The 22,931-nt window shown below is 42.8% G+C and overlaps 1 long non-coding RNA gene across 3 annotated transcripts in view; it reads right to left on the bottom strand.

The window, feature by feature from the left end:
- LOC139671024 (uncharacterized) overlaps positions 1-22,931 on the bottom strand; it is a 209,408-nt gene that overhangs the window by 178,645 nt on the left and 7,832 nt on the right. For all 3 annotated transcript variants that reach the window (XR_011697652.1, XR_011697650.1, XR_011697651.1), the window contains exon 2: positions 19,111-19,238. This is a non-coding gene — a long non-coding RNA (uncharacterized lncRNA). The remainder of the gene's footprint in view (positions 1-19,110; positions 19,239-22,931) is intronic.

Below are 22,931 nucleotides of genomic sequence, written 5' to 3'. Positions count from 1 at the left end.
TTCTACTGCTTTTGACAAAAATTCCTGTGAGTTCAGCTGCCATCAGAACATTCAGTTAAGAGGAGGAGGCCTAAAAGACTAATAGTCCACCAGGGGTACCAGACATCCCAGTCTGCAAAAAAGGCAGACCAGTTTACCCCCTGGTGAACTTGGTATTTGGCATGATGACCTGGAAGGAGTTTACCTTAAATAAGATGACTAGGAAAATGCAAATAACTAGAAAGAGAGTACAGGTATGATTTTGTTACCTAACACATCAAATAGTTTCACAACTGGTCTCTCAAAAATAAAGGAAAAAAACCCCCATCAAAATGCTGAATTTGGCTTCCACAGTGCAAAGAACAGCTGGAGCATTTCTGCATGACTTAGTTTAATGCAGCAAGATTGGAATTTTTAAGTTCTCAAGGAAAAAAAAAGTAATGCAGTTGTTTTTCACTTTCTGCTATCTGTACCAGTTACCACCTGGATCCAAGTATTTGCCACCTAGGATCCAACTATTCAAAAATCCACACAACTAATTGGTATCAAACCAAAGGTCTGTGAAACATCTCTACTCCAGGAGTGACCTTTGATGAGAGAAGACCATTCCTTGACTCCCCAAATCCTACAGCTCAGACTTGCTGCTTCAGAAAACTATTTCCCATGAGAAGCCTCTAATCAGCTCCAAGTCCCCCCAGTGTGACAGTGAAGTGCAGGTAAATTATAAACTCTAATCAGCTCCAAGTGTCCCCAGTGTGACAGTGAGGTGCAGGTAAGTCATAAACAAACCCAGGAAAAAGGCAGAGATTTCTTAGGCATTATTAAAGGCTTAGCAGGTTTCATTAATTTGCCTATTCTGGGGACATCCATTTCAATTTCTTTTCTAATACCTTCCTGAAATCCACAAAACACAGCAAGCAGTGCAGCAGGGACAGCTTTTGTGCCACCAGAACCAGCAAGGATGGGCTTGGATTTCATCCCAGCAAGGGACCTGCACAGTCAAGGTCATAGAGTTGTGTAACCCATCAGCTGGAGGGCTCTATGGAGTCAGAAGGGAAAGGGAACTAGAAATTTGCCCCAAATTTGTCTGCAAATCCCACATTTATTCCTCTGGAGTCCTCTGACACTCCCAGACATGGGGATGGCCACAATGTGTGTTGCTGGATACTCTTCTTTCAGGCATAAAATCATCCCACTGCTCTCACCAGCCACTGGCACTCGCTCTGACTCTCACAGGGCTGTTCCACCTCCCAGCTCCCAACCTGGCTTCCTGAAAGCAGCAGGGGACAGCTGCTGAAACCCCATCAATCCAGACAAAGTCAACATGACCTGTGGACGTGGTCCAGCTCTGCCAGGAAGGGCCCAACAGTGAGGGTGGCTGAGGAAATATTATTGCAGCCTGGAGGGTTTTCTCATGCAAGATTCTATTTTGGTGCACCATTTTTTTGCTGCTTGAGCATAGCCTAAGCATTTTGGGCAGTCCAGATGCAGATAGCACTCAGTTCTAGGTCACAGTGTTTTTACTGCTGAAGGTTTCCCCATCCTGATGTGGGTGCAAATGCCTGTGAGTGCTGCAGGATTACATACCGTGTAATCACTTGCCATAGCCCAGAACATAGAACGTGCCCACCAAAAAGCACAATAAATAAAATAACAGTGTTTCTTGCCAGTCCAAACACTTTTCCCTTGCTAGCAGAGCAAAAGAACACCAACCCACAGAACTGCAGCAGTTTGGAACTTCATTTCCCAGCAGCAGGAGAAAAGTTGCACTGCTATGAAGTGACACAGAAACAGGGGTGACACAATTTAGTCATCAACACACCAGCAGTGCTCAGACACAAGGAAACGTTTGTTTGATCCATTTGCTAAAGCATAAATCAACTTTTTCTAAAACTGTTTCATAATACTCATTCTCAAGCCATGACCAAACTTGAGGGGAGCTATTTGAGGTGTATTTTTTTCAGGCAGCCATTTGAGTAACCAAACAGATGTCCTCTGTTCACAGACTGCACAGGTTCACCAGGAAGAAGGTGGCAAGAAAAATAAATTAACCCATTTTACTTGCCCCAAGTTTATTATTTTTGCTTGAAAAAAAAAAAAAAAGAATGAAAACTCAGTCAATGGGAAATCCTCAAGGACTTGGATAAAGTTGTCATGTGTATCCACTTGCCCTAACCTTTGTTTGGCCTTTTGTCTAAGTACAAGGGGCATATCAGTTAAGTATCTGATGTCTTCTCTCTGGGAAACTCAGAGAGTTAATAAGTCATTTCAAACTCATAATTTTGATGCATGGAAAAAAACTAACTTGGCTTTCCTCAGACAGGACAGCTGGGTAAGTACAGAATTTCCCGGCACTTAAGTCTGGGTGGGGTGGGAAAAAGAAGAAGAAAAAAAAAGAAACAAATGAAGTTTCTAAAGAAGGGGGGGAAAAAACTCAACCAGAAATCCTGCCAGGAGTTCAAGAAATCTTTTCTTCCGTGTTTTGCTTATGGAGATCAAGAAATCCAAATTAAATATGATTCCCCTTGCAAAATGGTGATGCCTTTACTCAAACTAGGGCAGCTGAGGTGCTGAGAAGTCACAAAGCTCAGCTGCAGTCCTTCAGATAATTCATACAAGCAAGTAGCTTAAGTGACAGGACTCGTGTCTGCAGGATCAGCACAGCAGTTCTGATCCTTAAGGAGCAACTGGCTCTTGGGGATGCCTAAGGCCCAAACCAGCCATACCCAAGTCCTGCACAAGATGAGCAGAAAATAGCAATGCAGATGAGATCATCTGATCACAGGAAAGCCACTGCCACAGACCTCAGCCCTGCAATAGAGGAGCACCCAGGGGACTGGGAGCATCTTTTCCAACCTGTTGCACTGCAGAGTGAAATGGCTTTGCCATCCCATAAATGGGATGACTCATTTTCCCCAGTGCCAGTGTTTGGGACTGTGCTTACAGCTCTGCCTGCCTTCAGGTGGGAGGACAGAATTCCAGCCTCAAGAAAGGACCATATTTGCCTGTTAACTTGGTCCTTTGCCAGCCCGTAGCCATCCCTCAAATCAAATCTACAGGATCATTGCACTAAATCACTTATTCTTCATCTGAGGATCCCCAAAACAATCAGCACTTGCTTTTCAAGCCCAGTAAAGTCCACATATCACATTGCATGTCCCACTTACAAAAAGAGAAACAGTGCACAAACAAATTAAATTAACAGAGGGGGCATGGCAGAAGTCAAACCCACTTTCTGAGTCCCTCCCATTCATGAAATGATCAATCTTCCCTCCTCTCACTTTCCCCATGGCTTCCCTAAGTGACAAGATTTTTCTCTCTAGGGTATTTAAAAGACAAAAGTATCATTTAATATGTTCAGGAACAAATTCAGGACCATGCCTGCACATAATGTGTGTTTATGAATATTTGATTCACATATTGATTTTACCAATATTAGTGAGTCTCCTGACTGGGTTCCTGTGGCCAAGTAAGAACAAATAAATTTTTAAGAGAAGTCTGAAATTAGGAAATGCATCATGCAAGTGGTCTGCAAGCCAGTACTTCCCCCACACCCCCAGGTTTGGCAGGCAGACCTTTCAGATCCAGCTTGCAGCAGGTGGCTCTGCAAACAGGAAGGCTTTTTGAAGCAGTGCACTGGTACAGGGATGATTTTCATATCAATAAAATAATGCTAACTCCATTAAAAAACTTGGTTACTGCAGGGATTAACAGACTTGTGAAGTCAGGAGAGACCACTGGGATCCCACCCAATGCAAAACACAGCCCAGGGCATCTCACCCATTCATTTCTGCACCTGTCTTGCACCTCCCACTTCATTAAGCCCCTAACTTTTGACTAACCTCAAACCTGTGTTCCAGAATTAAAATCAACTTAAAAGCCACAGACTTCAGGGCCGTGTCAACACTGCCTTGTGTAACACAGCCCTGGGCCAGGCCACTCAAACATGACTGTGCAACCACAGTGTTAAGAACCTGCTGCTGAGCCTCCTCCATATCCCATCGGGCTTCTCTCATGCAGTAGGAGCCTTTCCAGGGAACAACTTGGCCAACTCCACTGTCAGGAAACATGTCCTGAGGTCTGACAGGACAGGCATTGGTGGGTTCAAACCAGCAGGTGTGTTATCTCAAGAAATGCCCTGTTCTGAACCCAGCCTGTCCATAGTGCAAGGGGAAGTTTCTTTCCTACCACATCATAAAGCTGATCCAAAGCCTGTGTTCAGTTTGGATGTGAGATGGAGAATGACCCAAAACTTGGAACCATGTTCAAAAGGCAGCCCAGCCAAAGCCCACAGGCAAGAAAATCCATGACCACTTTGATCATGTTCCCTTTATCTGAAGAGCTCCCACAAAAAAGCAAATGCATGAAATCCCTGCTCACTGAGAGCACAATTCTGCAGGCTCAAGAAATGATCAGAATGATGTTTTGGGGGTGAAGGGGTGCAATTATGGAGAGCAGCACTATTAAAATCAGCCAAATAAACTGATCACTCCTCTAAATCATGGCACTGATTGGCCCTCTTGCTCTGCTGAGTCTCTGCTTTGCCCTCCACTCTGCAGGTGCCTTGCACCTCCCACTCCTGCTTCTTTACTGTCTTCCTGTAAATCAAAAATCCATCCAACCTCACTTCATCAGGAATAAATCAATCACTTGGATTACTCGACTATAAACCGTGACCTTGTGGCTGCAAAGGCAGAGTACCTTTGTGTGAGCACCTGGATGATAGCAAGCAGAAAAGAAGTATTTTAATATATGTATTTGCTGAAGTTCCTAGAGGGTCTTTTCTTCTGGCCACATCTGAGCTCTCCACAAGGGCTGTACTGTCCTAATAGAAATTCTCATTTCTTGCTTGCCAGTCATCCCTACAAAACCCCCAAGCATTCCTACCTTATTCCTATTTTCTCTGACTGGGGGCTGTATTCAAAGCTTTATTTTTCCTGAGTATAAATGAGTCCAAGTGTCAGAGGCAAACTAGAAATGTTGGGGCACACACGATGGGTTCTTGGTTTCTTCTAAAGATCAGACAATGTAATCAATTAAAAACGAAAAAAAAAAGAAAATAGAACACTCAGCCTTCATCTACCTGTTTCCAAACCAAGATAAGGAAGTATCTCCAACTTCCCACAAAACATCATATTACCTCCCCTCAAAGCCAGGAGAATCCATCCCATCATTTCCCTGCTGGTGCTGCATCACTGCATTCCTCCGGAGCTTGTGAATTTGTTCAGGGCTTCTCCTTGTTGTTGTTGTTGTTGTTGTTGTAAAAGCGAAGTGTTACACAAGACAGAGAGCTTGACAGCTTTCCCACAATCCTCAGCATGTGGGAATAGCAAGTAACAAAGTGTTACCACCTGCCAACTGGTGGTTAGGTGTTCACGTCTCTGTTAACAACAAACACTGCTGCTCGCAGTCAGCAGAGCAAAGCAGCAAATCTGTTCCCTTCTCCAGCCTGGAAAACACCAAACAATTACACACACACACAAAAAAGGCACCTAATTGCTTGATTAAGATGTATCAGTGCTGGAAACTGCTGATCTAGAACATTGAATCTCTGACATTTGCTTCACTCTTGATTAAACAGAAGTGTTTCTAAGCAGCTATTTTGCAGGCAGGAGCCCATGGCACTGTGTGCCCCCAGGGGATTGTGACAGCAAAACTTTCCACCGAGAAACAACATCGGAACCACCTCCTTTCTGCTGGTTCATAAACGCCTCAGATGCTGAGACTCTTGGGCTGTTATGAAGAAGGGATGGAAGAGCACCAAGGAAGGGTTAGGAGGCAGAGAACTCCTTGATTCTTTTATCCCCATGTGGAACTTCCAGGGAAACCTTGTGGAAAAGTCCAGTTCCTGGTCTGGAAAATATCACCAAACAGGGAAATCGGGAGTGTTTCTTTATGGAGAGAGGGGTTAGTTGTGTACTTTTAAAAATCACGTTTTCAGGTGGTGTTTTCCTGGGCAGCTTCCTGAGCCAGGTGGCACCGATTTATCATCACCAATTTGCATGTGACTAATGTCTCAGACCTGAGGCTAAAAGCCTGCTTGCTCTAGAGTTGCCCTTAGTAGCCAGTTTGCTGGTTTTATGGCTCTTTTCCCGTAACAAAATGTAGGAGAGAAGTGAGTCACTTGTCCCAAGTAAACTAGAGATTGTTCCATCAAAAGAAGGCAAATTTCATTAATCTAATAGTACTCACCAAAGCCCACTGCTGCCCAAATCTGCCTAACTGCAGACACACAAACTCCAGCTCAGCTAGAGAGGGACATTAATCCTGCTTTCCATCAGCCTGTATTTCTTACTCATTGCTATCAAGAAAATAAATTATCCCATTCTTGAGCAGTGTGGAGGCACTTCACATTTATATCTTTTCCCTAAACATATTATCTGAAATATTTCAGACAACTGTGATTGTACCTGGTTAATCACATGGTGCCCAGGGCAACAGATAATTTTAACCACCATCAGTTCCTCAGTCTGGGTCACATGGGAGGAGGAGTGGAAGGCATCAGTAACCTCTATTGATGGCTCTAGTAATTTATACCAGCGTTAATGTTGCATGAAACAAAGACTTCCAACAGTACCTTGAAACAGAGGACATGTGTTCTTATTTCATGAAACATCAAGTGTTTGAAAATCCTACGAGTAGTAGACTGTTAATAGCAATAAATTGCCTTACAAGGGCTGTCAGAACACTCTTCTGACTCTAAGCAACATCAGTCACCAAATATTGCTGTGGTGAAGGCTCAAATAATATTTGATTTAAAGCTCCCTACAGATGGTTCTATGGATAGAAAATGGACAAATAACTATTCAGTTGGCTCAAAGTGGCTTTCTCCACCAGGAATGGGTGAATAAGGTAATATACTTGCCTGCCAACATGAATATTGACCAATTTACTGAGCTAGATATTTCCAAATGCCAGTTGGAAAGCTTCTTTGGTAAGGAGGTTTAAGATCACCTGCACCAGAACAGTATTAGAGGAAAATTTCCACGTTTTGTGTGAATGCTCAAGCCCCTTAGCAGCTGAATTTAGAACCTCAGTCACATGGTTTCTGTGACTCAGCCATTTGTTAGTCATCCTCTGCCCATTATATCTCAGGAAAGTTACAGATACCCATAATTAGAAAGGCAATCCCCCTCCTTCTGTCTCTTTTCTCCTGTTCTTTGGATATCACGTCCTCTCACTCCCTTCCTTACCAGGGGTTGTGTGCTATTTATTCCCATTCCCTTCCCAACTAGATTTATTTTCTTACAGTCTCACCCATTTTACACCCTCTCAACAGTCTCCAGTCATACCCCATGTGCAGAATGCTCCATATGAACTGCTGCTCTTGCACTCCTCTTTAACCCTCCCTTTTCTGAACCAGCTCCTTGTCTCTTTTATTGCCAGTTGCCTTCTTGCCAGGCCTTATTCAATTCAGTGCCATTCTTGCACAGGCTGGGAGAATAATGCCAGAGAATGAGGTTGTTTCTGTGTCAACCTCTCCTGGACTAATTTCTCTGATTTGTCTGAGTTGTTGCTCTGTGGAGCTGGCACTTTGTGCTTCCTCAAGCAACGTTGCTGCCCGATGGGTTATTTCTCCATGCATTATTTCACCAGCTCCCCCTCCTCTGCTGCATCAAACAGCTTTCTTGTTTTTGCCTTGCAGCCCACTGTCTTCTCTTCTTGCTGTTCAATCAACTCCCACCATCCCTCTGCCAGGGATAACTGCATTGATCAGAAGCGAGTCTGGTTTGCCCAATACTCCATGAGAGATTTGGCAGTTGTGTAATTATTTTCATATTCTTCATTTGGTAAAAGAACAGAGATCTCTGAACTACCAAAGCCAGAGGGACAACTGTCATTCAGCCTGAGAGAGCATAGCTCCTGTTCTCTAGGACAATCACCCAGAAGTGAATTATCAGGGGAGTATTTGAGCATGGCAGCACTTAAATCTCAGATTTACGGTCCAGGTAGAGGGAAGCAGGAGAAGATTGGGAAGGACAGGTACACACATGCCCTTTTCAGACTCAGCACACTTTGAATATGAGGGTGAGTTTCTTTCACACAAAACTCTTTTTAAAACAAATGGGTAATCTTCTCTTAAGAAAAAATATCTTGGTGGAAAATTTCAGACCAGTGCTAAACTCTCACCCCCTTAATGCCTAAACATCCCACACTGACATCTGTAATGTCTCTGCCAATTTACAAGTTATATTATTAGTGGTAAAAGACACGAGCTTTATTACTGGCTCACCATGCCACTCTTGTCCCAAACACACAGCACATGTACTTTTTTCTGAGGATAACCCCTGCCTTCTTCAGGACAAACACACCTCGACAGCCCCTTTCCCAGCAGCACCCCTGCTCCTCTCTGTGCCTGCTGGGCACTTCCAGCCTGCCAAGGCAGCAGCACAGGCAGATGGGTGCTCTGCCAGGAGGTGAGGACTCTGGCAGAGTCAGATCTGACCCAGGTGAGGTCACATGCTCTCCCTACCGATACAGGCACATTCCTGTCTTTAGTTTTAGCACTAACAGGTTAATGGATCTTCTCTGACTACATTCAGATGAGGACTGAAAGCTACATCTGCATAGTGTTTTCCCATTAGGTCAATAGCAGCCAACAAAGGAGCATTTGCTTCTGATTCTTTAGCTGAATAGGAGAAAACAATTGGTACAATATTAGCCCAAAGAGGGAGGAATATAGAGCACCTGAAGTGTTGTGCCAACACAGCAGTTATCAGCAGGAAGGAGGTGGGCACTTGACTGCCTGCCCTGTTCATCCACCTCACTGAGGGACCCAGTTCCCAGGTAGTCAATAGAACTCAGCAGAGTTAACATGCAAAGGTGTGCACACAACTATCTTGGAAACAAATTCCTCTCCCTGCACTTCAGAAATCAGATCCCTTTCTTGGCAGTCTTTGAATAAAAGAGCTCCCATTCTCTTCCATACTAATCCTAACAGTTTCCACTGTAGGCTCTACTACGTCACTTAAAGCTGGTACTGATGACCTTAACTGAAGGGCAGCTCTGAAAGAACTAGTTCTGTTGGTGATGTGGTGAAGGGCTCTAATGGACAAGTTGAAACAACATAAGAACAACACGAGCATGTGAAAAACACTTCAACAGCTCTCTCCCAGTGAATTCTGGGGTGTTGGCCAGTTTAGATGATTTCTTGGAGGGTTTAATGTCTTGGTGCTAGACAAGGCTTGTTTCTGCTCCTGGACATCAAGGCTCCAGCACTGCACTTTGATACACAACCATGCATAGTGTTTGTGTTTCACCCCTCACCAACGACCTGCAGCCTTTTCACTGCTGAAAATCAGAGCCTCAATAAAAAGGAGTATTTTGGCATGGTTCTAAAAATCACTCAAGTGAAAGGCACACAAGGCTCATTCTCCAGACTAAATGGAAGATCTCTCCAGTCCAGAGCAATCAAAGTAGTCCCACAGAACCCTACCAGTGCTTGTCAGGTCCTGAATATTGGAGTTATCCTGATCATAAGCACTGTAATCCAAAGCACAGACCTATCCAAGAGGCAAAACCATAACCACATATCAACAGCCCTTTGGGCTGCACAGTTAGCTGCAGACCCTGCTGATCTGTGTGGCCAGATCCTTTGGAAGCAAAGGATGGTATGGAAATAGTAACCTTTTCTTTCTAGTTCCTACTTTGCTTCTCCTTTTCAGCACAGGAGAAGATGATGCCTGTCTTCCCCAAGGCTGCCTCAGCACCCAACAGGCTGTGTCTCCAGGTCCCTTTCTGTCCTTTTGTCCCATGTTTTAGCTTTGTGCCTGTGAGAACAAAGCCGACGTTCTTGGGGCTCTTTGCATCTTTGGGAGATTTGGATGCACTGCAGGGTGAGGCTGGGCCTCATTTGGAGAGAAGGCTCCAGCCCACAGCAGTGCCAAGAGGGTGACTAATGCAAATATTTCCTTGTGGAGCAGCGTTTTTCAAAGTGCTGATTCTTATTAAGAAAAAGGAACGGATTTGGAGCTCATATTTTGATCTGGTGCCCAGGATTATTTGGAAATTCTTTTTCCTGGAATGAGACTTTTTATTCCAAATTTCCCCATGGTGGGGAGAGAGGGTTTCCTGGGCAGAATTAGGATAATGATTACAGCCTGTATACAATCAGTTCTAACCGCTGTGGAACTCCAAAAATGAATGTTATTGCTCAGTGCCTTCATTGAAAACAGAAGTATTATTTAACCAGAAGGATGGCAACACATGGAAATAGCTCATTATCATATTTTCTCCCTATTTGAAATGTCACATTGAGTGTGTATCTTTCACGTCCACCACACTTTAATTAATTTGGACTGTGTTTAAATATATTACACAGCATGCTTTATTACAAAATTCTGACACAGTCCCACTGATGACACAGGGCTTTCCTTTGAACATATCTAAGTGGCACTAGGAGCTACCCTGCCTAATTATTGCTTTAAATACAATAAGAACACCACAGCATCTCTGTATCAGCCTGTGTTTTCCTGTGGTATGGAACACAGACTGCAAAAAATAACATTACATCCAAAACTTGCTGTTTGTTGAAGGGGCAATGATGTTAACATTATTATTCTAGGTCTAAATCTTAACCACTTACCTTATTTACATAATTGCAAGACAAACATATATTTTACTCAATGGCTGGAAAAGATTCCAGCAGTGTGATTGCCTTGAAATTAAAAAGTAGAATTGCAGGGTGGATGTGTGAGATGAAAATGGCTTGTCTTAACACAGCTGGTGCATCTTATCTTCTGTGCACTTTCAAACACAGCACTTACAAAGATGCTTGTCCTCCTCCACCCAGGTCTGCAACAAAGTAGGGGATTTATTTCATTTGCAAACCTTGCTCTGGAATGCAGTACTTGAAAAGTTATTCCTGATTTATACTTTTATAAGCAACTGGGAGAATAAAAATAGTTTTTAAAATCATGTAAAAATGAGAGTGTTCATTCAATCTTTGAGTGTTTCTTGGACTGAATTTTTCTATTACATAGAACTCTGCATTGAACAGGACCAGGGGTTTTGTAGAAGGTGGGACTGATATCTCTGTGGCTTCTGTTGAGGCACCAGTGATTAGTCACTGAACTACTGCTAAAACCATTTTAGTTTGAACCACCTTTGGTTCAGCAAACAGCCCATCTCTTGCTTCCTCTGCCCAGTTCTATCCCACTCCATCAGGACAGTCCCACCAGCTGCCACTGAGTGCTGACTGTGCCTGGATCAGGAAGGGATCTCCTTCCTCACCACTCACACCCTGTTCAGGAACCACTTGGAGCCAAGGCTGGTGGAGGGCACCTGATTCATTTCCTGGGAGCCAATGCCTGGTGTTCCTCACACAACAAGTCCCTGCATGACATTCCAGTCACTCCCAACAGCTTGTTCTAAAACATGTTCCAGGGGCAGCTCCTTGGGCCCTTCCTTCCTCATCCATCCTCCTCAGAGAGCAGTAATCAAAGTTTTATTATGTGAATCATGGATTATTTTTATTGTTATTTTTTTCCCTAGCAGATGGCCTTTTTCCAGAAGAATTTCACAAGCAAAGATTCTTATCATGAGGAAGGTGATTCCGTTCTGAAACAAACTCCCAGATGAGGCCACGTGGAATGCACGTGTTGCTCCTCAGATAAGGGAAGCTCTGAGACTGCTGAGCACTGTGTGGATGCTGCCATGGACAACCAGCACCAATCTGCTCTGGGCTGTTCAATACTCCACTCCTAATTCTTCTGCCCTGAGTGTTCTCTCCTCACCCCACATAACCCTTTCCTCAGCAAACATTTACACTAAGAAGGAAAATGTTTTCCAGCAATAGAACAACAACAAAAAGTTGTGTTTAGATACAACACATGCCTGTCTTTAAAAATCTGGATTGGTTTTACATCTAATTCATTCAGTGAGTTGTAATAAATGAAGAAACTTAATTTGGACAACAATAGAAAATAAGAATTGCATTGCTGAAGCCGAAAGCAATAACTGCAACTTGCTTTTTTCTGCTTCTTTGCTCCTTCAGACCTAAGCATTGTGGTTGCAATCCTTTTTTTTCTTTTTCTTTTTTTTGTTTCTGTACTTTATGTGTTTTGTTTTATTTGATTTCTGTATTAAAGGAACACTCTAGTGTAATATAAAAAGATACTATAATCACCATGTCTAATTACAAAGAAAAGCTGAGTGCCTAATACAAAACCATACAGTAAAAAACCCAATAACTCTCAGATGGAAAGACAGCAGGATGGCACTGGGATGGGGCAGGCTGGGATGCACTGCTGAGCTCTCCCCTCACAGGGCATGGGGAACCAGAAAACTTGGCTGTGTGAGAGGACTGGACAGGGTAGGGTGCTAGATAATCTCATCCAGGATCCCTCTGCCATGAAAGGCTGGTCTAAACAAACTTCCAAGATCCCTTCCGTGGGCTGTTCTGTGATTCCAGAAGGTGGGAAGGTCTCTCCTGGTCTAAACAAATATTCCAAGATCCCTTCCCTGGGCTGTTCTGTGATTCTAGAAGGTGGGAAGGTCTCTCCTGGTCTAAACAACCTTCCAAGGTCCCTTCCCTGGGCTGTTCTGTGATTCTAGAAGGTGGGAAGGTCTCTCCTGGTCTAAACAACCTTCCAAAATCCCTTCCCTGGGCTGTTCTGTGATTCCAGAAGGTGGGAAGGTCTCTCCTGGTCTAAACAACCTTCCAAGGTCCCTTCCCTGGGCTGTTCTGTGATTCTAGAAGGTGGGAAAGTCTCTCCTGGTCTAAACAATATTCCAAGATCCCTTCCCTGGGCTGTTCTGTGATTCCAGAAGGTGGGAAAGTCTCTCCTGGTCTAAACAATATTCCAAGATCCCTTCCCTGGGCTGTTCTGTGATTCTAGAAGGTGGGAAAGTCTCTCCTGGTCTAAACAACATTCCAAGGTCCCTTCCCTGGGCTGTTCTGTGATTCTAGAAGGTGGGAAGGTCTCTCTGGTACATGGCTCTCAGGTTAACCACACCTGTCCCTCCTTGGTTTCTATCTAACTTCAGCTTGCTCTTGCTGTTTGTTTGGTTTGGGGTTTTTTCCCTCCCAATTCCCCAGAGTAACAAATGTGAAATGGTATCCCTTTGGCTGCTGGTAGGAAGGATCTTGTGTTCTTCACACATTTAGATTTTCCATCAAAATCATCAGGAGTGTATTAAAATGAACAGGCCAATTTCCAGCTCTTGGCACAGTCAATGAAGCATTAGAGGCACATGAAGTGCAAGACTGAGTATGCATCTGGCAGCTTCCAAAAAGGAGCAGATCATTTCAATGTGTCTCTGAAGGAACAGTATTTCTTTGTATTTCTTTATCTGACCACAACCACCCCTACACTAAGAGGAAGAGTAAAAATGCTCACAGCTTTACCAGCCACAGCTTCACTCGAGATCACAAGCCAATTGGGTTTGTTTTGTAGACCTTTAAAATCCCAAAGACCATTTTGTGTTAAAGGCAGCTCATCACCTTTGTGCATGTGCAACTGGACAGTCACCTAATGTGCAAAATTCCAAGCTGGAAAAACTGTTTAACCATAAATCCTCTCACAAGACAGGGACATGAGGGACTATTGGATTTGAAGGTAAAAGGGACAAAGAGAAGAAGCAGACACATGGGAATGATTTTTCAGAGGTTCTAAACACCACTGACCCAGAGCAACACCCTTGATGAACCAGCAGAAATTATCCTGCCAGGAAAAAAAAACAAAACAAAAAACCAAAACAAAAGACCAAAACAAAACAAAAAACCCACAACCAAAACACCCCCAAACAACAACAAAAAAAACCAACCCCAAACAAAAAACACAACAACAACAAAAAAGAAAGCAAAAAAACGGATCCAAAGAACCAACGGAACCTCCCAAGAAACCCCTTAAGTTTTATTTGCATCTGACATGTAGAACTTCATGTAAACTTGTTTCTGTGTGACTTGGCAGTGCAGCAACTTTTAGGGAAGATGCCAAAAGAAGATCCATCAGCAACTATAATGACATCTAAAGAGGCAGATGTCAACGGGCAGTATTTCACCTGGTCACTTTAACCTGGTATTTGAACCCACAAAGTAGAGACATACCCTGGATAATGCCATTTATCCTGTGCATAAATGTGTGTAGTCTGTGCATTTCAGGTCATTTCAGCACTGGGAAAGTGTTTATTAAAATCCAGATAATGATGCTTTAATTATGAGACAGACAAACAGAAACATGCCAGACAGAATTGGTTGGTTTTGTTATTTCTAATCAGCTTGTGAAATAAATTTTAAATAAGTGGGTTTGGGTTTGTTTGTTTTTTTGGGTTTTTTTTAAGCAGAGGACAACAGGCATGGGACAAATAATACTTCTTAGAAAAGCATTCTCTGTAGATCAGCTCCTACTAACTCATCTTTCCATTCACAGACCTTATTTATTTTCCCATGTTGATCTTGCAAAAGTGATTAAATAGCTTTACAACAATAGAATTACAAGTGTTTTGAGGAGGGGAGATGCCTTTAGACAGATTTTTTTTTTTTCACAGGAAAGTTTGTTACAGTTGGCTACAAAGATAATGTGAAATCAAATCCTCCTGCAGTTTCAAAATGTGTTCATTTAACAAAGATTTAAGCAACTTAAGTACATTGCTCAGGATAGATCCTAGTCCAGGAGAATTCTGACTACATTTGCCAGGCACTGACTCCCTCCAGTATTTGCAATAGTGTTCATTTCTTTGCTCTACTATTTCCTTTCTACATGCAACTCCCCTTGATTTTATTATTGCTGCAATTAATTGTCCTAAATCTAAAACAGTACTGGAAACAGAATTTAACTTGGAGAAATCACACTTAATTTGCAAGAGATTCACTGCAACATAATTTCTGCTGAAATGTTTACAAGTTGCCTGTGGAGGAGAACTAAGAGCCAAGAGGGATCTCAGGAAGAAGTTTGTGGAAGGACCAAGTTTACCTCTCTACAAATGCGTCCCTGAGACAACACAAGTCTCCCCATGACTCTCAACTTCACAACTTAAAGCAGCATAAACTAACCCAAAGAAGAAGAAATACAGATTTATCAGCAACTTAGTGGTTATGGTCCCCATGGTGTAACTTTCAGGAGCAGAAATCAATCCTAGGTGCTACCAAATGAAATGAAACACCTTCCTGTTCCTAGAAACACCAGAAAAAACCCACCTTTTCCTGCCTCCTCTTTGCCAAAAAGTACAAGTGAGAAGTTTGTAAAAGACTAACACATTATTACCTTGATAGGACAAGGTGCTTTTAGGCTCCAAGTAAGAGATTGAGGTACTAAAGTAAAATCCTTGGGAAAATGATATACTTATTTCTAGATGGCTCTAGAGAATTCATGGCAAAGGGAGTCTGTGATGATGGGCTCTTGTGGTAGGGGAAAGCTACCCATCAACTCACAGAACATTCCAAGAATTCTGGTGTTCACCAGGTTCACAAAATAGAGACAGCACCCCTAGGCCTATCTAATATTACTAAAACCTTTAAAAGCATGAAAATATGAACATGTCCTTTTACAGAAAGAACACACTGGATATGACTTAAAACCAGTGGCACACACACACTTACAAACATAACGTGGTCTTGCTCTTCTGTTTTGTTTGTGTTGGTCTCGGTCTTGGGTTTTTTTGTTGGTTTTTTTTGTGTGTGTGGTTTTTTAATTAATATTATTTTAACACCAACACAAAAATCCAGTATTCTGAGAATCAGGAGGACACAGATTATTTGTCAATAGAATTAATAACCTATTCATAAGCTGAATTTTGTTTCTTAATTGTCCCTGTACCAGCAAGAAACAGTGAAACTGCCAGGTAATGCTACTAACAGTTTGTCAGGCTCTGTGTGTGAGAGGGGTACCTGCTTGTACAGAAATCAGCCTATTCACTTGCAGGCACACCTGGGTCATCCAGGTAAAGACTCCATTTGACATCCTCAAAGATGTGTCTGGCTTTCTGAAATTCTGAGGGTCAGCTCTGGAGGAAAATACCAAATTATAAGGCATTGTAAAGAGACTATCAAATATAAACTACATAGCTATATAAAATACTAATATAAATTGTGATTGAAAATATATGGCACACACATCCAAGATTAGAAGTACTGGGAAAGGAGAGGAGGGGTAGGAAGGAAGAACAGAGAATGTGCCCAAGGCAGGCAGATACAACCCAGGTTACCCTTCACCTTATAGATAATTTGTAATATTTCTGAATAGGGAAAGATGACAAACAACAGCCCTAATGAGAGGGAGCACATGGAGGTCAGAAACCACATGGGTTTTAAAGACTCATTTATGGATTTAATCCAGCATCTTGAATCCACTAAAGCTTGGGAGCAGAGGTGCTGGAAGCCATTAAAGAAGAATGCTGTGAAAAGCAACATATGAAGCAATTTGAGATGTTCACTGGTGACAGCATATGAGAAACAGAGACCTCCACCCAAATAATATGCTCCATTTTTACATCTTGACTCTGGATGGAATGAGGAGGTGGTTAAGAGCTGAGCACTAATGATCCCAGTAATCTGTAGGCAGAAAGATCCATAATTCTAATGAACTCAGGGAAATGAGAAAGAAAATAGTTATTAAATTATGGCATCTCGTAGAGATCGCGGGGAATTTGGGGCTGAGGAGTGGGGAAAATGGAAGGAGCAAAGAAAGAAGGCAAAGTCTGAATAAATAAGATGATAGAATTCGGTGCCTAATGATATCCAATTTCTCAGCATCTCAGGAAAGCAAGAAGGTCACAAACAAATCCTATGGAAACCTTGAGCATTGCTTTTGCCACTGAGCTCACAGCTCCTGGCCCAGTCTGGCTTTCTGCTTGAGTCAGGCTCTAACGTGAGACATTTTAATTGGGATTGCTGGGCCAGCACAAAAGGGTGAGCCTAATGGGCTGGTAATATTGAACTTTGCAGAGAGAGAACATGCAGAGCAGTGTGGAACACTGAAGAACAACAGAGGTGACAAAGTAATGAGTATGTTCAGAAATGGTTTCTGGAACGAGGTGCTCCACAACCTCCTCATGGACTGGGATAAAGCTGACTGGCCTGTAGTTCCCTGGACCCTCCCTGTCATTATCAATGATAACAGGGACACTTGCTTTCTTCCAGTTTTCTGGAACATCCCCCAGTGCCCCTGATTATTGAGAGTGGCCTCACAGGGACACTGCCCAGCTCCCTCAGCACTCAGGGATGTCCTTTAACGCTGTCCTGTTGGGTTCAATGGGTCTGTCTTGTCCTCATCATCCTGTGCCCTTTCTTTAACAGGCCGCATGGTTTGTTCCATCCATGTTTGCTCACCCAGTTGTGGGTCATCCTGTCTCTCCACTGTCATTCCCACCTTGAAGCTCTCCCCTCACCAAGCTGGGCAGCCCTTTGCCAAGGATGCTTTTGCCCCACTTAGCTGGGCCCTTGATCCTCAAACAGGGTGCCATTGCCTTTTCTTTTCAAGCTCCAGCAACCATCCATTCTCCAAGATGGCAAATAAGACAGAACTAATGCAGGAGATTAGCAAAGGAAGACTCAACTTACAACACTTGCAGAGAGGACTATGAGTGAATCAGGGTGATTATGTTGTGCCAACAGTCCAACCTGGTTACATGAAATATCTCCCAGCGTTTTTCCAGGATAGATCTTTCTGTCTTGTATCTTTCCCATTGTCAATGGCAAAGACTCGACTCCAAAAAGCAACATCCCAAGTAAATTTTAAAAAATCCTTCATATTTTTGAGAATGGTTTATAAAAGTTCTTCAAAACCTGTTACAAGACCTAGATTTGTGCAGCAACAGCAGAAGAGGAGCTAACATAATATAATACAACTACAACAAAGAAACCTTGTTCCTCATTAACTATCCCAGCTGATGAGAAGGAAATGCACTATTTGTCAGAACTAGGCAGAAATCACCATCAACACATTGGAATTTATTGTAAATTTTTAAAAAATCTTCACATTTTTCCAGTGACAAGCTTAATATCATGCATAAGCAGCTTTAGAGCCCTCCTTTTCCTCTCTCTTTACAGTGTACATCCTCCCTGCCTGGGAACAACAATCTCTATAAGGTAAGAGTCACAACAGGTGGTAAACACTCCAACATTTAAGGGCTTGTTTAGATGGTAAATGAAACCAATCCAATTAAATCAGCTGTAAATCACACCCTTAATGTTTCATCAGTAGTTAGCATGAGACAGATTTCAGAGCCACTTCTGTATTGCTAAATGTGATTTCTTTTATCAGCTTAAATTACATAAAAACCAGGGTCTACAAATAGTCCTTAATCAAAATATTATTAATTAGAATGCAGTTATTTCCTTTGGTTCTAGCTACCATAAAGACAAATCCTAAGACTTTGTAAACATATGCATATGCACTCAGAACACTCCCTGGTTCAGTGGGAAGACAGATTACAAATTAGTCAGTGCTGCCAATTAGTGAACAAGCAGGGAAACAAAAAATCTGCAAATACAAGTAAAGCAGAGTGTTTCATAAAATATGTGCAGTTTCTTGTATTTGATAAATGTCATAACTGATGCAGGATAACATCTTACCAAGAGAACCAGGGAATATCCTCTAACACCAGATATTGGAAAATAATGAGAATACGTAACACATAGGAAAGAAATTCTCACTACAGCCTCCTGTTAAATATTTAGCAAAGATTCTCAGAAGAGAAGTGTGTCAGCTTGAGATAAATATCAGCAAATGCCAGGTGAGGGAGGCTCTATGCTGATATATTGACATGATTACAGGAATACTGCAAACAATTTTCTGTAGGATGCCCTAATAGAAATTTGAGCTACTTTATACTCACCCCCTGTTAGGTTTTCTACCAGCATTCCTGTGGTGGTGTTATACCAGTGCAAATGTGCAAGAGCAAGCAAATCTTTAACTCTGCATATTCTGCAGAAAGTTTTAAAACAACTTCCTGGGAGGATTCCACAGAAAACTGTGACCTGCTGAGCTCACTCAGTCAGGGAAGAAAAACTGCCACATGACCACCACCAAAGAGGCAGCACAGCTGGAATTGCCACTACTGGACACCTCCACAAACCACAGAGTGATTTACAGCATGGCATTCAGCTGCAAAGAACTTCTGAGGGAATGGCAGCATAGGAAACATGGAGGCAAAATTCAAATAAACCATTGATGAAGCTTTAATACTTACACAGCCAATGCAGCACCAACGTTGCTTTCACTCTCCTGTCAGCAAGTGGGACCGTTTGCCATGGAACATGCAGAGCCTGCACTCCTGCACAGAGCTGCTTTCTCTGTCAGGCAATCCCAGGAAAGGCTCTGCAGGGGGAACAGCCAAAAATAAATACAACTTAGCAAAATTAGCATCACTGGTCTCCTGTCAGAATCCAGTCCTCAAGGGACAAAATACTGCAGTCATGGGCAGGGTGGCTCCAGGCAGATGTCACATCCACTGTGTCCCAGAGGTTAAACATGGATGTCTGGGTGAGTTTTTGATACCCCAGAATGACATTAATTGTCAGCAGCTAAACACATGGGAAGGGATGTGATTACTCCCTGCAAATATACCAAGCAGGAAGTACATGAGGAGTGGAAAAAATAATGTAAAGACAAGGTTGGCACAGCAATAGGGAGAAGTCAGCCAGAAATATGTTTAAATGTTAGAAAAGTCATAAGCTTCTGGAGGAAAAGTGACCCTAGGGCAGATATTGCATAAATATAACAATGGAAAAAATCCTTTCCTCATTTTTAACATGGCTGATACAATGCATGACCCAATGCAGGTACTTGTTGCAGGAAGGGACAGGCCTGGGAAGGTCCTTCTACTCCTGTCAAAATTCATATATATAAATGGACAGACACAGGTTGGTTATATATAGCAAGGTGAGCATCAAGAGAGCATGATCTCAAAAGCAAATTTATTTACTCAAGGAAAGAAAAGAAACAAACCAGCAGTGAGTAGCTAACATAAGCAAACGTGTTAGAACTTTGGCCATTGCTCTTTCAAAATATTGGCATACAGTTGTCATGCAGCTCTTATGAAGAAATCCCACTGTGAAGCAAGAAGCCTCCCTGCAAACCAGGATGGGAAGCACAGAGTCAGCTGCAGTTTTTTCACTGCAGGGGTTTTTCTCTAAAGGAAAAAAAAATAATTTGATCATTGGTTTTTGTGCACACACTAAGAAAAATTCAGTTTGCAAACAATGAACATCCTTTGTGTTCAGTGTTGGCAAAGCAATTGATTTTAGTTTGAGATTGGACCTGTGCCACTGCAAAAGCAGTTTGTCTTTTCTGTTCTGAAAAGTACCATAAGAAAGAGCTTCAACAGAGAGGATTTTTATCATTAGACTTAGGCTATACTTTCTTTCAAATTCCCTCACTTCACAAAAAAACGTTTAAAAAGTATGGGATTCATCATTACAGCATATTGAGAAATGAAGTAACTCTGAAATCCTGCAGAAAATGTTAGAACTTATTATATAACAGAAAACCAAAACACCAACAAAAACAAAAAAACCCAAATGAAACCAAAACAAACCAACTAAGCTAAAACCAAACCACTACAACAAACCTCCAATATACTGTTATCTTCCTCCTTATCAGGTTTTTCCCTGCTTTCTCCACCAGCATTCAGGAACACATGAGGATATGGCTCCCCATAGGTCCAACAGATTGTAGCATGTCTGATTTACACATGGTGGAACAACTGAGAAAACCCCATATAATTATCAGGCAGGGAATAGGGTCACATCAATAAAAAACATGCCTAGACTGCCAGAGAGCTTTTCTTTTGAACCCTTACGTGTTAGAGATGTCACATTTCCTCTCAAAGCAGATACCTTTGTATTTCCAAACAAGCAGAATTAATCCAATTGAAAACAACACCTGTCCTTCCAATGGTATCTTTATGATAAAGCATGAGTAATTTGCTACAAAAAATGGGACCTTACTACTGGTTTCTGAGCCCCAAAGCTTCTTCATTCCTAACTGTGTCAGTGTGTCTAATAAAAGGTTTCACTTCTCCCTGTGAACCTTGTGTCTCTCACATCCTCAGACCATCTTGGCTAAGAACAACCCTGCTGCATTAAAACAGACTCACAGCCTTAAAACTTGACAGACGTTTCTTTTTAACACCTTTTTATACAAAAGCAGAAACAGCAGGTAGCAAACTAACCCTGCTGCACAGCATGGTATGGGAAGGAAGTGCTATAAACCCTATCACAATTATTTCAGTGAAAGACAAGGTCATCATTAGTGCCGTATTGATCAACCTCCCCCTCCCATCTCCACTGTTGGAAAATTCATTCAGCATTATTATTGCTGTTCCAGACAGTATTATTATAACAGACCTGCATTATACCATAAGAGGCTTTGGTATAATTGACATCTGAAGCACCAGGGAGCTTAAATGTTTGCTACTGGTTAGAACGTGGTCTCCAGAGGGAGACTTTCTTCCTCACAAAAGGGGCTATCACGTAGTCATTGCAGTGTGTAAATCAAATCCTCAGTGACTGCTGGTTTTTCATTACTTGGCTCTGACCTGGAACCAGATCTTTGCAACACTGAGCTGCTGATTATCCACCACTGGACCCCACAACAATACCCTGCTATGATAAACCAATACCTACAAATGGGGCGAAGCAAATGACTACCTGGGTTAAAACTACAGGAAGTTGTTTATTTTTTAGCCTAGTTAAATAGAAAATTGGAAGTCTAATCCCACCGTTTGGTGCTGTGGAAAATCTCTGACCTCCATGCATAGGCACAGGAAGCACAGGTAGTTTTAAAGCATCCATTCCCCCCACCTGCAACCAAATGAAGCTTTTGCCAGAGGTGGTCGTTAAAAGATGCACATGTTGCACATTAAAGGCCACGTTGAAATCAAAGACAGCAATTTGCATAGAAACCTCTGATAGTGTAAAAGCCCAGACATGCCTGGGCCCTCCATCTGGCAGGAGAATGAGCACAGGAGCCAATGCAGGCAAGTTCAGGTACAGTCCCACTGAGTAGCATCTCCAACCAGCAGCTGTGCAAGGAGCAAAGCACAGGAGCAGGGGCAGCCCCCAGACAGCTGATTAAACCACCAATTTTTAATGTCTGGCCAGGCCAGCTCCAGCCAGTGGCAATGATTTATAGGGGGAATTGAGCCCACAGCACTGTACTCTGCATCTGCCACCACATGGGGAAATTCTCTTGCGTGCCCCAAAGTCAACATAATTCAGCAAGTTCGTACCTCACATGAGCTGGCCTGAGGAGGAATTCCACCCACACACCATTTGCATGGACTCACAAGCCCAAAGGCCTCCAGATCTCTCATTTCAATGGTGACTCCCTGGGTAACTCAGCTCCCCACTGTGCCCATGCCAGCTGTGTGGAGCACAGCCAAAGCAGCCATTCGTGGCTCTGTTCCTTGGTGCTGTCATGGCTTCAAGGAAACGCTACAAGCTGGCACAGGTCACAACCAAGTGTTCTTCAGCCAAGACCTGAAAGCTCTGCCAATACCAGAGCCAAGGAGAAGAAAGAAGAGGGCAAAGGGAAAGGCTGAGCAAACAACTGCTGTTGTCTCAGGGTAGCCAACCCTCAAATCCAAAGAAGGGTAACTTTGCTGAGCACACACGAGGGACTGTGAGGTCTGTCACCCTCACATGAGCCAACCCCCAGCAAGGTACACTCATGAGTTCACAAAGGCAGGAGAAAGATCATACTGCTGTTTCCACAGCCTGTTACCCTCCCTAAAAAGACAACCTTCACCCTTTCCTCACTTAGGTAGAAACCAAACAATTTTGCAGCACAGATCAGGGTCTGTTCCCCATGCCAAACAAGATCCTGAGCCTGATCCCAGACTAGTGGCTTGTCACTGCTTGGCTTTGATTTACTGGGCTGGTGTGGGTGGGGAAGCAGGAGAGGAAACTTCTTGACCCAGTATAGAGTGTGTATCCCTACAGTCAAATGAAACCCTGGTGCTTGGTGAGTAGTGAGCCAGGGAAAGGCAGGAGGGGCTGTTTGCCATCC

This window comes from Pithys albifrons, chromosome 4 (assembly GCF_047495875.1).
Source record: "Pithys albifrons albifrons isolate INPA30051 chromosome 4, PitAlb_v1, whole genome shotgun sequence".
Lineage (NCBI taxonomy): Eukaryota > Metazoa > Chordata > Aves > Passeriformes > Thamnophilidae > Pithys > Pithys albifrons.
The sequence above is the reverse complement of the archived record's forward strand: the minus strand, read 5'-3'. Positions and strand labels throughout refer to the sequence as shown.